General features: G+C 41.9%; 1 pseudogene; it reads right to left on the bottom strand.

Moving 5' to 3' along the window:
- Positions 1 to 3,257: 3,257 nt before the first annotated feature.
- On the bottom strand, positions 3,258 to 13,972 carry LOC136316434 (60 kDa heat shock protein, mitochondrial pseudogene; annotated as a pseudogene).
- Between the last annotated feature and the right edge of the window lie 1,628 nt (positions 13,973 to 15,600).

Raw genomic sequence — 15,600 nt, 5'->3', positions numbered from 1 at the left:
CAACTATCTCATTTGGATCTGACCAAGTTTGTAAACATTTTAGTAAATACCAGAGGAGAAACTGGAGGTAACACAACACAGCTATTGTTTTTAAAAATTAAGTCTGCTTCTTGCCTTATTCAATTTCTCATCTTTGCTAATCTATTGAGCCAGTATTGTAAATCAGAATGTGTAATTTCTAACAGGAGTTAATTCTCCTGTGCAGAATTCTGGGGACAAAAAATTAGCAAATACTGTTAGGAAAAACTGTCAGAGATATGGAAATAGGCATAAAAGATCACTGGATGTCCTTTCGGTGATGAGCTGGGTACTGTCTCGAGGAGCCTTTGTCTCTCTAATGACTGAGACATTTTACAACTCTATAAAAGAATGAGGAAATAAAAGAAGTGGCAGATCAAGATATAAATACCTATCTATTGCTAAGTGAGGCTAAGCTGGAGGATGCAGTTCGGGTCTGTCAGCCAGCAGACTGGGGACAGCTCTGGACAGGGTCAAGCTATCTCCACCGGCACAGCTCAGCTCACAGGAAATGTGGCTCCCCAGCACAAGTTAGATGGGGAGAGGAGACTTTATCTCCCCAGAAGTTATGAGGAAAAGAGGAAAAGAGGCCCTGGTAGGTTCCTCATCGTCATCCCGGCATGTGGATACCCTGGGTCTGATTCCTGGTCAGGACACACAGGAGAAGTGACCATCTGCTTCTCTACCTCTCCCATTCTTCCTTCTCTCTTTCTCTCTATCTCTTCCCCCTCCGGCAGCCATGGCTTGGTTTGAGCGCACTGGCCCAGGCACTGAGGATGGCTCCTTGGAGCCTCTGCCTCAGGAGCTAAAAATAGCTCAGTTGCAAGCAGGGCCCCAGATGGGCAGAGCATCGGCCCGGGCTGAGTTTCCGGGTGGATCCCAATGGGGGTGCATGCAGGAGTCTGTTTCTCTATTTCCCTTACTCTCACTTGGAAAAGAAGGGAAAAAAAAAACCTAGGAAAAAAAAAACTTAGAAAAGAGGCAAAGAATGTCTAGGTTTCTATTTAAGAAAATCCCTCCCGCAGTATGAAAGCCATGAGTGGAAAGAGGCACACGCCAGGCCCTTGTACCTTTTTCTTCCCTCCCTCTCTGAAAATCTTCCCTTTTCTGTTTGCCTACTTTTAGTACCAGTTGAAATGTCACATCTTCTAAGAAGTCTTTACTGAGTGCGATCCACTGAATTGTGTTCCTGCCCTCCTCCCATGCACACACATGCACAGAATTCATGTTTAAGCCTGAATGCTGAAATAACGGTTTTTGGTGATGGTCCATAGGGTTAGATGAGGTCATGGAGGTGGGGCCCTCATGATGGGATTAGTGTCCTTATAACAGGAGACACCAGAGAGCTTGCTCTCTTGTTTTTTCTCTCCCTGATCATGTACAAAGAAGAGGTCATCTGAGGACACAGTGAGAAGGCAGCCATCTACAGACCAGGAAGAGAGGCCTCACCAGACACCGGCCATGCTGGCATCTTGATCTCCAACTTACAGCCTCCAGAAAGTGAGAAAATAAATATTAGTCATTCAAGCCACTGAGTCTTTAGTATTCTGTTATGCAGCTTGAGCTAATACACTGAATATGTTCCAAATAAAGTTAATTATGTGTTCCTCAGTACTATCTCCTTTTATTAAGAAGTTCTCTGTTTTATTTCTCTTTACCAAGTCAGACATAGATAATTTAAAAAGTCAGATGATACTACAGAGCTTATAATTCGACTCTCCTCAAATCTGTAACCTGAGTCCAGCTCCCCAGGAAAAAAAATTCTCAACTCTTTCAATTGTTTCTTATGGATTGGAGACCCATTCAGAGCTAAGTAATTTTTAAACTACTATTCCCTGAGTTATCAGTTTTATGCATTAGACATTGACTTTCTATTAGGAGGACTTAGCACTCTTATACTCCACCACTACTTTTCCTCCTTCCAACCTCACCGTTTAGTGTATTCCGTTTTCAGTTAGTATTAAGTGTTTACATTATTTTGATTATTAAATTGTCATCCACTGCCAAGCCAAATACTATGATAAAGTTCCATTTCTTTCCTTGTACAACTTTATTTCCATATATATATATATATATATATATATTGTATTTTTCTGAAGCTGGAAACGGGGAGAGACAGTCAGACAGACTCCCGCATATGCCTGACCGGGATCCACCTGGCACTCCCACCAGGGGCAACGCTCTGCCCACCAGGGGTCGATGCTCTGCCCCTCCAGGGCATCGCTCTGTTGCAACCAGAGCCACTCTAGCGCCTGGGGCAGAGGCCAAGGAGCCATCCCCAGCGCCCGGGCCATCTTTGCTCCAATGGAGCCTTGGCTGCGGGAGGGGAAGAGAGAGACAGAGAGGAAGGAGAGAGAGAGAGGGGTGGAGAAGCAAATGGGCGCTTCTCCTGTGTGCCCTGGCTGGGAATTGAACCCGGGACTTCTGCACGCCAGGCCGACGCTCTACCACTGAGCCAATTGGCCAGGGCCTTTCCCATAGATATTAATAAACATTTTTCAGCTTATATTTTTATGTCACTATAATGAATTCTTTATAAATTGTCCAACAGAACTGTAACTTAGGAGACTTGACACAATACAATATACAGATGATGTATTATAAAACTGTACATCTGAAACCTATATAATTTTGTTAACCAATGTCACCCCTATAAATTCAATTAAAAAGGAAAAAAATAAACCTCTTCTACTTAAAATTGTTTTTAAAAAATTCAAAAAAAGAATTGTAAAACTCTGAATGCCATTTTCCATGTGATTAAATCACCACTTACTCCAATATTTATTTCTGCTATCATATTTTTAAACTTTAAATAAAATTTATTACACAAAAGTTGTCACATAATTGGATATTTCCCTACTTTGTACACAATTATTCTTATTCTCTGCAGAAAAGCTGCTTCTTAACTTCTCAAGTGATGGGAAATACTAAATCTTGACTCTAGCAGAATAGTAGTAAAAATGCCTCAGTGATTTAGGTTGAGAACAGTACCTGCCTCTTACTCTGTTATCAAGAGTGTACAAATGTGTTTTTATTAAAAAATACAAAATGACAGCCATAAACCATTGTATGTTGTCAACTGAAACTAGCAACTGATGGTTATAGTAATTTTCTTAAAAATTAGTCAACCTTTTCTTCAGTTATTTCTTTCAACTGACTTCTCAGAAGTTTGGGGGAGGAGCACTCCCTGAGCTTTTCTCACAGTTCTCATTAACAACAGGAAAGCACTGTTCCAGAGATTAGAACATGTCGCCTCTCTTATCACCTCCCATTCTACACAAGCCACCCATTCCACAGTCTCTCTCTTCTTCTGGGATTTCTGCGACTACAATTCATTAACATATCACTCCAGCAGCATCCAGTAAAGCAGTTCTTAGAACCGTAGTTGGATCAATGATCCCTTTTTCTACCATATTCACAAGATCTCTAAGTATAGTATAGTGTCATACCCAATTTCTGAGGAGCTTGGCATAATTTTCTCAATTATCAATGACCCCCTAATATCTGCATTCTTCACAATACTCATTGCAGAGATTTAGAATCTTTTAAAAAATATATAATTTCTATACTACTTGTTGGTATCTTTATTAGCTGGAATTACTGAATCCAAGGCTGGAATTCACCAAAACAAGGCATAACCCCTCCCAGAACAAAGGAGAGTCTCCTTCAACAGACTCTCATGCAGAATTGAGGGCAGCTTTTACTCTCTTTCTTTTCACTCACTTCAACGTCACTTGTCCTACCAACCTTCGGCACAGCTACTCCGTTTGAGGGTTTTACCAGATGTTCATTTAGTTTTTCCTTTTCATTTTACCACTTGTTATAGCTAACCACTCAATGATTTCTTGAATACCTTATCCAATTTGAGCCTCGTCACCTTTTTCTTTCAAGAGCATCATTTTTGGGGGTGGCAAGATGGCGATGGAGTAAGCGGATGTACCAACTTCCACCTCCCAGAACCAAAGTGAATTACAACTTAATTTAAGAACAATCCTCTAGAAAAACCAATTTTGGGCTAAACCAAGAGGAATCTATGACCAAAGATTACCGAAAAAGCCACACTGAGACTGGTAGGAAAAGCGGAAACACAGAGAGGGCTTCCCAGCTCCCGGGAGTGAGCAGCAGCCTGGAGGGACTCACATGGTGGAAGGGGAGTTTCCCAGAGAGGGGAGGGTCCTGGGCCCCAGGTCCAAAGCCCCAGCCTGCAGCCTCAGAGCCTAAAGAGGCATACAGACAGTATTTAGCTGCGAAATAAGCCAGGATACTGTCTGTGAGAAAGAGACAGCTTTCTCAGTCTCAGGATTCATCTTAAAGGGACCACGGAAAAAACCTTTTTCATAAGCACTCACCTGGGGATCCGGGGGATGGATTGAACTGAGAGGACCGGAGTAGCAGGAAGAGAGTGTAATCTAGGAGGCACAGGGAGAAACACTTTGAGGGACAGCCACCCTAACCCCTGGGCTGAGTCACTCCCCAAATCTAAAGTGAATATTTTTTCTGGAACTAGCAATACCAGCAAAGGGAAACAAGTCACCAGCCAAACAGAAGCTGTCCTGCTGCAGTCAGAGCAAAGAATCACATAGAAGCAGAGAGCCATCAGGAGTACACTATTGAGTGCTGAGGTCTGAGCTATATTGCCGCCACCCACCACCACCACTGCTGAGTGCTCGCTGGAGGGCGGGCAGCAGCGGGACATGGGAGCACAGTCCCATCGGCAGAGGCTGAAGCAGGGGACCAGCTGCAGCTGTGGATGGGGTACACAAAAGCAGTCAGACCCGCGAGGGCAAGGCAGAATCCAGGAAACCCGCTGAAGTGTGTGACTGGGTATGAGCGCAACCCCGCCATAAGGGGTGGGGTGGAGGCTGGGGGCTGGCCAAGGCTTGCAGCCCAGGCCTACAAACGCAGTCCAGCCTGTGAAGGTGAGATGGAAGCCACAGCGACCACAGAGGAGGGCTGGCACAAGCAACGCCTGTACACCTAGGTAACACCGAGGCCAATACCCACTGGACTCCTGTGGCCACATCCTTCTTTTACACAGACAGAATAGGAAGGCAGAGAAATGCAACCTAAATGAATCAACAAGAGAAAGACTCAGGAAAATATCTGAATGAGATGGAAATAACCAAATTACTGGATACAGAGTTTAAAATAACAATTGTTAGGATGCTCAAAGATCTTAAAACAACAATAGATGGACATAATGAGCACCTAAATAAGAGATAGTAAGTATAAAAAAGGACATTGAAATAATAAAAAAGAAGCATTCAGAAATGACAAATACAATATCAGAAATGAAGACCACACTAGAAGGAATTAAAAGTAGGCTGAATGAAGCAGAGGATCGAATCAGCGATTTAGAGGACAAGATAAACGAAGCATGGAAGAAGAGCAGCAAAAAGAAAAGAGGCTCAAAAAGTCTGAGGAAACTCTAAGAGAGCTTTGTGACAACATAAAGAGAAATAACATCCACATCATAGGGGTTCCTGAAGGAGAAGAGAAAGATCAAAGGATAGAGAATCCAATTGAAGAAATCATAGCTGAAAACTTCCCTAAACTGATGAAGGAAAAAGTCACACAAATTCAAGAAGCACAGAGAGCCCCATTAAGGATGAACCCAAAGAGGCCCACACTAAGACACATCATAATTAAAATACAAAAATTAAAGATAAAAAATAATAAAAAGAATACTAAAAGCTGTAAGAGAAAAGCAGTCAATTACTTATAGAGGAGCCCCCATAAGGATGACGACATCTGACTTCTCAACAGAAACATTAGAGGTCAGAAGTGAATGGCTAGAAATATTCAAAGTAATGCAAAACAAGAGCCTACAACCAAGACTTCTCTATCCAGCAAGGCTATCATTTAAAATTGAAGGAGAAATAAAAAGCTTCCCAAACAAAACAAAAAACAGACCTCAAAGAATTCATTACAACCAAACCGATGCTACAAGAAATGTTAAGGGGCCTGCTGTAAACAGAACAAAGGGGAGAAAATCTAGTAAAAGAGGAATGTGAATTTAAAAAATAAAATGGCAATAAATAACTACATATCAATAATAACCTTAAATATAAATGGATTAAATGCTCCAATCAAAAGACATAGGGTAGGCCTGACCTGTGGTGGCGCAGTGGATAAAGCATCAACCTGGAAATGCTGAGGTTGCCGGTTCGAAACCCTGGGCTTGCCTGGTCAAGGCACGTATGGGAGTTGATGCTTCCAGCTCCTTCCCCCGGTCTCTCTCTGTCTCTCTCTCTCTCCTCTCTAAAGTGAATAAATAAAAAATAAAAATAAATTTAAAAAATTTTAAAAAAAGACATAGGGTAGCTGTGTGGATAAGAAAACAGGACTGTACATATTCTGTCTACAAGAGACCCACCTCAAAACAAAAGATATACATAGACTGAAAGTAAAGGGATGGAAAAAAATATTTTATGCAAATGGAAATAAATAAAAGGCTGTGGTAGCAATATTTATATCTGACAAAATAGACTTTAAAACAAAAGTTATAGTAAAGGATAAAGAAAGTCACTACATAATGATAAAGGGAGCAATCCAATAGGAATATATAACCATCATAAATATCTATGAGCTTAATATAGGAGCACGTAAATATATAAAGCAAACTTTGCACCCCCATGTTTATTGCAGCATTGTTTACAATAGCCAAGATCTGGAAACAGCCCAGTGTCCTTCAGTGATTGAGTGGATTAAAAAGCTTTGGTACATATACACAATGGAATACTACACAGCCCTGAGGAAGAAGGAAATCTTACCTTTTGCAACAACATGAATGAACCTGGAAACTATCATGCTAAGTGAAATAAACCAGGTAGAGAAAGAAAAATATCATATGACTTCACTCATTTGAGGAATTCAGTGAACAATGTGAACTGAGCAATGGAACTGAGGCAGAGGCAGGATCAAAGGGACCAGAGGAAAAGTGGTCAGAGGGAAAGTGGAAGAGAAGATGGGATCAGAGAAGAGAAAGAGATTGATAAATTATATATACATAACACAGCGTTATAGAGAACAGGACAGCAAATCCTGGAGGGAAGGGGGGAAGGCATTGAGGGGAGGAGGTAAGGGGGGCTGAGGGGAACACGAGGGTAGGTGGAGGTATATTCGGTGGGACACTTGTATCTATGTAAACACAATAGATTAAAATCATAAATAAAATAAAATGTTATTACTTTTCTATTTTGAGAAAATGCAAAGGCTTGAACACATTTTATTTACATTTATAATTGTAATATTTGGAGAAATAAAATTTTAAATCGCATTAGTTAAAAAAAAAAAAAAAAGGAGCATCATCTTTGATCACAATGACCTCTCCAAGTCCTGACACCGAACATCTTCAGTATTTTGAGTCATTTTTTCTTCTCCAAAAACTGCACCACCAGTAGTAATAGCCATGTCTTTAAGCTGGTTCTTTCTATTTTCATCAAAACCTGGGGCTCTGACTGCTTCATATTGTATCTGAAGACCAACTTTTAACTTATCAAAATGTATGTACTTAGAGCTTCTCCATCAACACTTTCAGCAGTTATGACCGAGGGCTTATAGTGAGCATCGGCAATTTCAAGAGCAGGTACAATGGACTGGACAGTAGAGATTTTCTTTTCACTCAATAGCACATAGGCATCTTGTAATTCACTTTTTTGTTTGTTTACTATATTAATAAAGTATGAGGAAATATAACCTTAACCAAACTTCAGACCTTAATAGTTTTTAATTCATCATTCAGTGTTTTTCCATCCTTTATTTAAGGTGATGATGCCCTTTCTTCTAGACTTTTTCATGCCATCTGAAATGATGCTGCCAATTCTATCTTCATTTGCAGAAATTGTAGCAACCCCAGCTATTTCTCCAGGGGTTGTCACAGGTTTAGACTGCTTCTTAAATTCAGCAATTACAGTATCAACAGCTAACATCACATCTCTCCTGAGTTCCAGTGGCTGAGCACCTTTGCTAATCTTCTCAAAACCTTCCTTGGCATAGAGCAAGCCAGTGCAGTAGCAGTGGTGGTGCCAGCCCCAGCCTCTTTGTTTGCATTATTAGCAACATCTTGATCAAGTTTAACGACAATATTTTTATCTTTTAAGTCAATGGGCTTACAATGGTCACACCATCTTTTGTTACTTTGGGATTTACCCAACTCTAATAATTAGTGTTCTTGGCTTTGTCCCCATAGTAACTACTACAGTATTGACTGAAAGGTCTACACTTTGAAGTGTTAAGACTCAGTATCTGCACCAATTTTACAGCTTTGGCATAAGCCCAAGTGAGATGAGGAGACAGTGCCCTGGACGCTGACCTAATCTGGCAAAAGGACTTCATGCAGTCAAATATTTGCTGCAGGCCAGCAACCTGTCAGTAATAAATAACAGAGAGTTCTGTTGGCATTTATTTTTTATTTTTTATTTTTAAAAAAAAAATTTTGAGAGAGAGAGGCAAAGAGACAGCAAAGGAGAGAAAGAGAAGGTGAAAAAAAAGATGAGAAGCCTCAATTTATAGCTGCGTCAACTTAGTCATTCATTGATTGCTTCTCCTAAGTGCCTTGACGGGGGTGGGGGGGTTCAAGTCGAGGCAGTGACCCCTTGCTCAAGCCAGGGACCTTAGGCCCAAGCCAGTGACCTTGGGCTTCAAGCCAGCGACCTTTGGGATCAAGCCAGTGACCCCGGGATTATACTGATGATCTTGAGCTGAAGCTGGTGAACCTGCGCCCAAACCAGAGGAGCCCATGCTCAAGCCAGTGCCCTCGGGGTTTGAACCTGGGGACTCAGCATCCCAGGTTGATGTTCTATCTACTGTGCTACCATCAGTCAGTCTGCTGTTACATTTTTAACGTCCATGAACTTTATATTATTCTTCCAACCTTTCTTTTTGTTGTTCTTTCCTCCTGCTAGCTAGTGCTTTAAATGCATTGTGTACTTGAATCCTCAAAGCACCTCAGCAAGGTAGCTGTTTATCCTCACTCTACGATGATAAGAAAACAAAGATTCAGAAGGGCAAAGTAAGTAATTCAAGGTCACATAGCCAATATGGGCCAGAGTTGAGTTTTGCATTTTTTAAATTGTGGTAACGAACACATAACATAAAACCTACTCTCTTAAAAAAAAAATTGTAAGTATTCCATACAGTATTGTTAACTATATGCACATTGTACAGAAAATCTTTAAAAATTTTTTCATCTTGCATGACAAACTCTATATTCATTGAACGAGTTCTCCCATTTCCCCCTCCTTCCAAGTTCTGTCAACCATCACTCTGCGGTCTGCCCCTATGAGTTTGACTACTTTAGATATTTCATAAAAGTGGAATCGCGCAATATTTGTCCTGTGATTGGTTTATTTCATTTAAGATGGTGTCTTCAAGGTTCATCCACATATCATGTGTGACAGGATTTTCTTCTTGTTTAAGCCCGGGTACTAGTCCATTGTGTATAGTATATACCACATTTCCTTTATCTAGTTATCTGTTTGTGAACTTCATTTTTACTTCTTGGCTATCGTGAATACCGTTCCTTTTTAATAGCAGGCTCTTCTTGGTTTGGAAATGCATTCTCTCCAAGGCTATTCACTATAGGATTTTTGTTTTGTTTTTAGTTTTCTATTTCTTCTAAGCTTTTTGCTATTCACTTACTTTGATTTCTATTTTCCATGTTAAAAACTTTCTTCAAATGTCTGAGGATACTTGAACTGTTCATTAGACACTAAAAGGTTGATTGAAACTCTATGTATCCACGGAGAAGGAGTTTGTCCATCTATGTGTAATGTTTAGGGTAGGGATCTGTAGGATAATTCATCAAAAATTCGAAGTTCTTGGCCTCCCCCTCTTTTTCCCCCAGAAACTCCGTCCTTATCTGCATATCCTTTTTGGGGGGCCAGAAAGAACCCAGTAGTCTGAGGACTGTATACCTGGTGTCACCCCCCAGGAGTAGGGGATGGAGGCAGGGGTTTCAGAGCCTCCTGGTTTAGATGTCAGTTTCACTCTCAGGACAGCATTTTGCCCCCTCTCTGCTCTGACTGGAGCCCTTCTTGACCTGCTCTCCAACAATGAATCTGCTACTTGGGTGCGGAGGGGTGGCCCCTTAGCTGCTCCGGATGGGCTAGAAACCTGGGATCTAATTTCTTCTTAAAATAAATCACAACCAAATCTCTTATTTTTTACCTCATACCCACCACCACCTCCATAGTTCAGGTGTTTCCTGTTTTCCTGTAGACACTTTGTAGTCAGAGTTCTCTGTTCCTCTTCTTCCTCTATTTTTCATTCCTACCAAACCCAGTGACCTTTCTCATTTGTTGCAGTCTCTTCCTCAACTCTCTTTGCCTTTTTCAGTTTATGCCTTTTCCCCTACTGCTTTCATTTTAGTGCATTTCCAGGAGGGAGCAGAGAAATACATTCATGTTCCATTCACAATGTTTAATTGGCAAGTCACGTAAGGCCACCACTTCAGAGGGTAGGTGCCCCTGCATCACACTTAGGCTCTGATCCATTATTACTTCTCTGCCTTCTTTGTGGTCCGTGGTTTTCCCGAGGGCAGTGGTCTCCTAGCATCTCCAACCCCTAGCATAGAGGGCATGCGATAGTTATTTATTCAGTTGAATGGAACTTAATTTACATGGTTGCTACTACCCATTGGGAAGCTGGAGAATAAGATAAATGACCAGTTATGGCCTCACTGGTCGGTCACCCGTTCTCCCGTACAGATGGTGCTCATGAAAGCACTGTCTCAAGGTTGCAGCAGACAGCAGAGCCCCTCTCCTGCTGTACCTTGTTTATACCTTGTTTACAGCATGTCCAGCCTTTTTCTGACTTGTTCAGAGAAGTGCTTGTTTTACTTAGAAGTAATTGCTTTTCAAAAGCTGGCAATTCTCATTAGTTACCAGGTGAGTGAGTCTAATAAGAAAAGTCTCCTGACTGAACAGGGAAAAGCAGCAGAACAAAACGTAAAGTGGGATTGTTTTCCCACCGTGCAAACCAAATAGCTCCTGTGCTTGCATATAATTGAAAGAAAATTGACATGTGTTATCAAAGAAGCATTTTTTTTCTCTGCTTACAGAGAACACTAGGCAGGTAGGGGAGAAATCTCTGAGGTCCAGGAAACAGCTGTGCTGGGGTGAGACCTTGCCTCTTAGAGATGTAACAGGGAAACTTCTGGAAAAGCCTGCCTGCTTTCCTGGGGCTGCTGAGTCAGACGACCACAATCTGGGTAGCTCAGAACAACAGGCTGAGTGTTTGGCTCTCACAGTTCAGGAGGCCAGAAGTCCAAGGTGAAGGTGTCAGCAGGGCTGGCTCTTTCCGGAGGCTGCGAGGGAGGCTCCATCTCCTGCCTCTCTCCTGCCTCTCTCTTGCCTTCCGGAGCCAGCCGGCAGTCCTTGGCAGTCCTGGTCGCTGTTCATCTCAATTTCTGCCTCCGTCCTCACATAGACTTCTTCCTACTGTGTGTCTCTGAGCCTCTTTCCTCTTTTAAGTTATTGGCTTTAGGGCCCATCCTAATGAAGTCTAACTTCATCTTAGCTTGATTATATACTGCTCACAAAAATTAGGGGATATCTTATTGCTTCATATGATAACCCTTAATTTTTGTGAGCACTATATTTGCAAAGACCCAATTTCTTTTCTTTTCTTTTTTTTTTTCTGAAGTTAGAAATGGGGAGGCAGTCAGACAGACTTCCATATGTGTCCGACCAGGATCCACCCGGCATGCCCACCAGGGGGCGATGCTCTGCCCATCTGGGGCACTGCTCTGTTGCAACCAGAGCCATTCTAGCACCTGAGGCAGAGGCCATAGAGCCATCCTCAGCACCTGGGTCAACTTTGCTCCAATGGAGCCTTGGCTGCAGGAGGGGAAGAGAGAGACAGAGAGGAAGGAGAGGGGGAGGGGTGGAGAAGCAGATGGGCGCTTCTCCTGTGTGCCGTGGCCGGGAATCAAACCAGGGACTCCCGCATGCCAGGCTGACACTCTACCACTGAGCCAACCAGCCAGGGCCAAGATCCAATTTCTAAATAGGGTCACATTCTAAGGTTATGGGTTGACAGGAATGCTTTGGGGACACTATTCAATTCAATACATGACCTAAAATCATTTATCTTCCTGCCTCCTAGTTTAGTTATAACTTTGGAAACTACATTTGTAACCAAATGCTTTCAGACAATTGACATAGGAGAAGATGTTTGAAGCTCTGGAGAAGGTGCCTGGATGATGTGGGAGACAGGCTTGCAGGTGAGGCTCCCACACTTGGGCAGGGGTTCTTAACCTTGGCTGCATGTTGGAAACACTCCAGATTTTAACTCGGGCTGTCCTGGCGTCAGTTGTTTTAAAAGCATCCCAGGAGATTCCAGTGTGCAACCCAGATACTCACCTCTGTCCCAGGCACTTTTCCTGAGACACCTGCTGGTGCGGCTGCCCTCTGGCCCCGCTAATCTCTGCCGAGGCAGGTCCTGCTAGTGTGTGCTCTCGCTGGCTGCTGAGATCTCAGCACCAGAGCCTGGGGGCTTATTTCTGTTCCTTCACTTGCTTTGAATAACAGCTCCTTCGGTACTGAAAACTAAAATGTTAATAAAGAAAAAGAACATTTGCAGAAGGATGTGGCCAAGAGGGAGATTAACATTTAATTTTATTTTTCAGAAAAAAATTGTACTTATCAAAGTTGCATGTGAAAACCCCCCAAAAACTACAGAGAAGAAAAAAAAATTACCTATAATTCCATCCTTTTGGGAAAACAATGGTGTGGTGAATGTTCTAATGCGTCTATAAATATAAATACTATGTATTTTAAAAACATGTAATTATGTGGTTTTGAGGATTGAGTTCTTCATTTAACAATATCTCATTAAATATATGTCAATAAATTATGCATATCAATAAATGTTTCTCATTAGGTAGTCTTCAGATTTTGAATGGCTACATTTTATTCCTTCATAGAGAATATACTATGATTATTTAACAATTACTATGAGAGAATTTTAAATGGAATTTTTTCTTGTCTGATTATTGGGATAAAAGCCAAAGCTGAGAAGCTGAGGCTCTGTTGTCCCTTCATCCTATAGACTCACAGACCCATCCCCACAGGGCTCTGCTCACCCCCCAGCCCCACCAGTTGTAATAAGCCCAAGATGTGGAAATTGGAGAAGACTTTGGATGAGGAGCCCCTGACCTAGGGGAGTGCTCCCTTAGCCCCTCATCCAGATGGACTGTCGGGCTTGTGAGGAGAGACAGGTGTCTCAGCCTGTGAACATTTGCTTAGAGTGCAATTGCTCATCTGTGTTCTATCCTGACTGAGCAGAAGAGGATCTGGTCAGAGAGGGCACCACAAAGAGAGGGATCCTTGCCTGACCAGGCGGTGGCGCAGTGGATAGAGTGTTGGACTGGGATGCAGAGGACCCAGGTTCAAGACCCCGAGGTCGCCAGCTTGAGCACAGGCTCATCTGGCTTGAGCAAAAAAAATAAACTCACCAGCTTAGACCCAAGGTAGCTGGCTTGAGCAAGGGGTTACTCTGTCTGCTGAAGGGCCATGGTCATGGCACATATGAGAAAGCAATCAATGAACAACTAAAGTGTCACAACAAAAAACTGATGATTGATACTTCTCAACTCTCTTCGTTCCTGTCTGTCTGTCCCTATCTATCCCTCTCTCTGACTCTCTCTCTGTCACTGTAAAAAAAATGTAAATGAGCCTAACATTTCAATTAAAATTAAAAAAAAAAAAGAGAGAAGGATCCTCTAGCTCTTGTCCCAACCATGTCATCTGGTGTGATAATGGGCATGAGATGCTATGGCCAAGTGGATACCACGAAGGAAGTCAGGCTCAGGCTGCCTGGCTCACACCTGTGCAGACAGGACAGCAGCAAGATAGTGTGAGTGTTTCTCCTGTGGGTTGGGAGTAAGGGGAGCTTCTGGGCTGGTGAGCACGGTGGTGCACTGGGAAGACGATGCTCCCAGAGAGGGCATGCAAGCTCTGTGCCTCCCCAACACTGACGCTTTGCTCTGCGTCTCCTTCCTCTAGCGGTTCCTTAACAAACCAGAAAGTGTAGGTAAAGTGCTTTCCTGAGTTCTCTGAGTCATTCTAGCAAAGTAGCAAACCTGTAAGAGGTTAAAGAGAACTCCCAAATATGTAGCCAAGTTGGACAGAAGTGCGGGAAGCCCCAGGTCTCTGGTGTTGCAACTGGCATCTAAGTGAGTGGCAGTCGTGTGGGACTGAGCCTTTCATTCAGGTCTGTGCTAACTCTGGGTACTCAGGGTCAGACTGAATTGAATAGTGGACATAAAATTGCTGTCAGAGAAATGGACAATTGATTGGTGACGGCACATCATATTTGTTGTTGGAGAGGAGATACCACATATGTATACTAATAATTAAGAAAAAGTATAACGTGTCTGACTTGTGGTGATGCAGTGGATAAAGTGTCGACCTAGAATGCTGAGGTCACCGGTTCGAAACCCTGGGCTTGCCTGGTTAAAGCACATATGTAAGTTGATGCTTCCTGCTCCTCCTCCCTTCTCGCTCTCTCTCTCCTCTCTTTTCTCACTCTAAAAATGAGTAGAGAAAATCTGAAAATAAAAAAGTATAATGCAAGAATTGACTTTAAGGGCAGACTTTACTTTAATTTATTAAATATTAAAAATTCTGTCTGTGGAACTTTAACATTCCTTTTATTGAGAAATGGGGTCCACGTCCCATGCCAAGTCATTTTCTCAGAGTTTTAATCAAAACTTCATAAAGAAGAAGCAAAGGAAGAGCAAGTCAGCCCTGTTGACCAACCTGGAGAAAATTAAATATAAGGTATTAGATTTAAAACAAGCTTTAAATTTCTGTCCTAATGTGGAAAAGGGTAAGAATTTTAATAGTTTAAAATATGAGAATTAACACCCATGTTGCATGCATTCCACACATTAAAATTTGTTTTATATAATTTCTAAAATTTTGGCATTTGTTTTAATAAAATGAAGGTATTAGTTTAGTTTTTATAGCTACCAAACTTAGATTCATTAAATTGTATACTTTTTAAGCTTAATTTTTATTACTTCATTGTGTTAGGATAACAAATGTGTATTGTTAGTATATCTATTCTAATCATTTGAACTTAAATGCTGCTCTTGGGAGTATATATTCAAGTGTGCATTAATGTTTTGAATACTTACCCTGGAAGAGATAAATTGGGCAAGTATTTTGTGCCCTGTGTATTTTTTTTACCGCATCGGACATTGAATAGTAATTTGCGTTAAGATATGCTGCAAGGCTTTTTGTGACCATGTTTCCCTTTGTAGCAATAAAATCTTTTTTACCAAAAAAGAAAAAGAGTTCATAACCTAGACATGGTTGATTAAATCATGGCATCTATTCTCCAGCCCCCTAATGCAGATGGTTTCTCCCACCACAGGCCCTCATCCTGAAACTATCCAGCTTCTCATCCACCTTAAGTCAGCTCATTAGCAGACAAAAGCCCCTCCTAATCACTCAGAAAATTCCAAGGGTTTTAGGAGCAATGGTGCCAGGAACCAGGGACAAAGACCAAAGATATATTATTTATTATACCACAACATAATACTCATTAACTGTTGGGGGGGGTGCTGGGGGC

Source organism: Saccopteryx bilineata, chromosome 12, assembly GCF_036850765.1.
Source record: "Saccopteryx bilineata isolate mSacBil1 chromosome 12, mSacBil1_pri_phased_curated, whole genome shotgun sequence".
In the NCBI taxonomy this organism is placed as follows: Eukaryota; Metazoa; Chordata; class Mammalia; order Chiroptera; family Emballonuridae; genus Saccopteryx; species Saccopteryx bilineata.
This window is presented reverse-complemented; position numbering and strand designations above follow the sequence as displayed.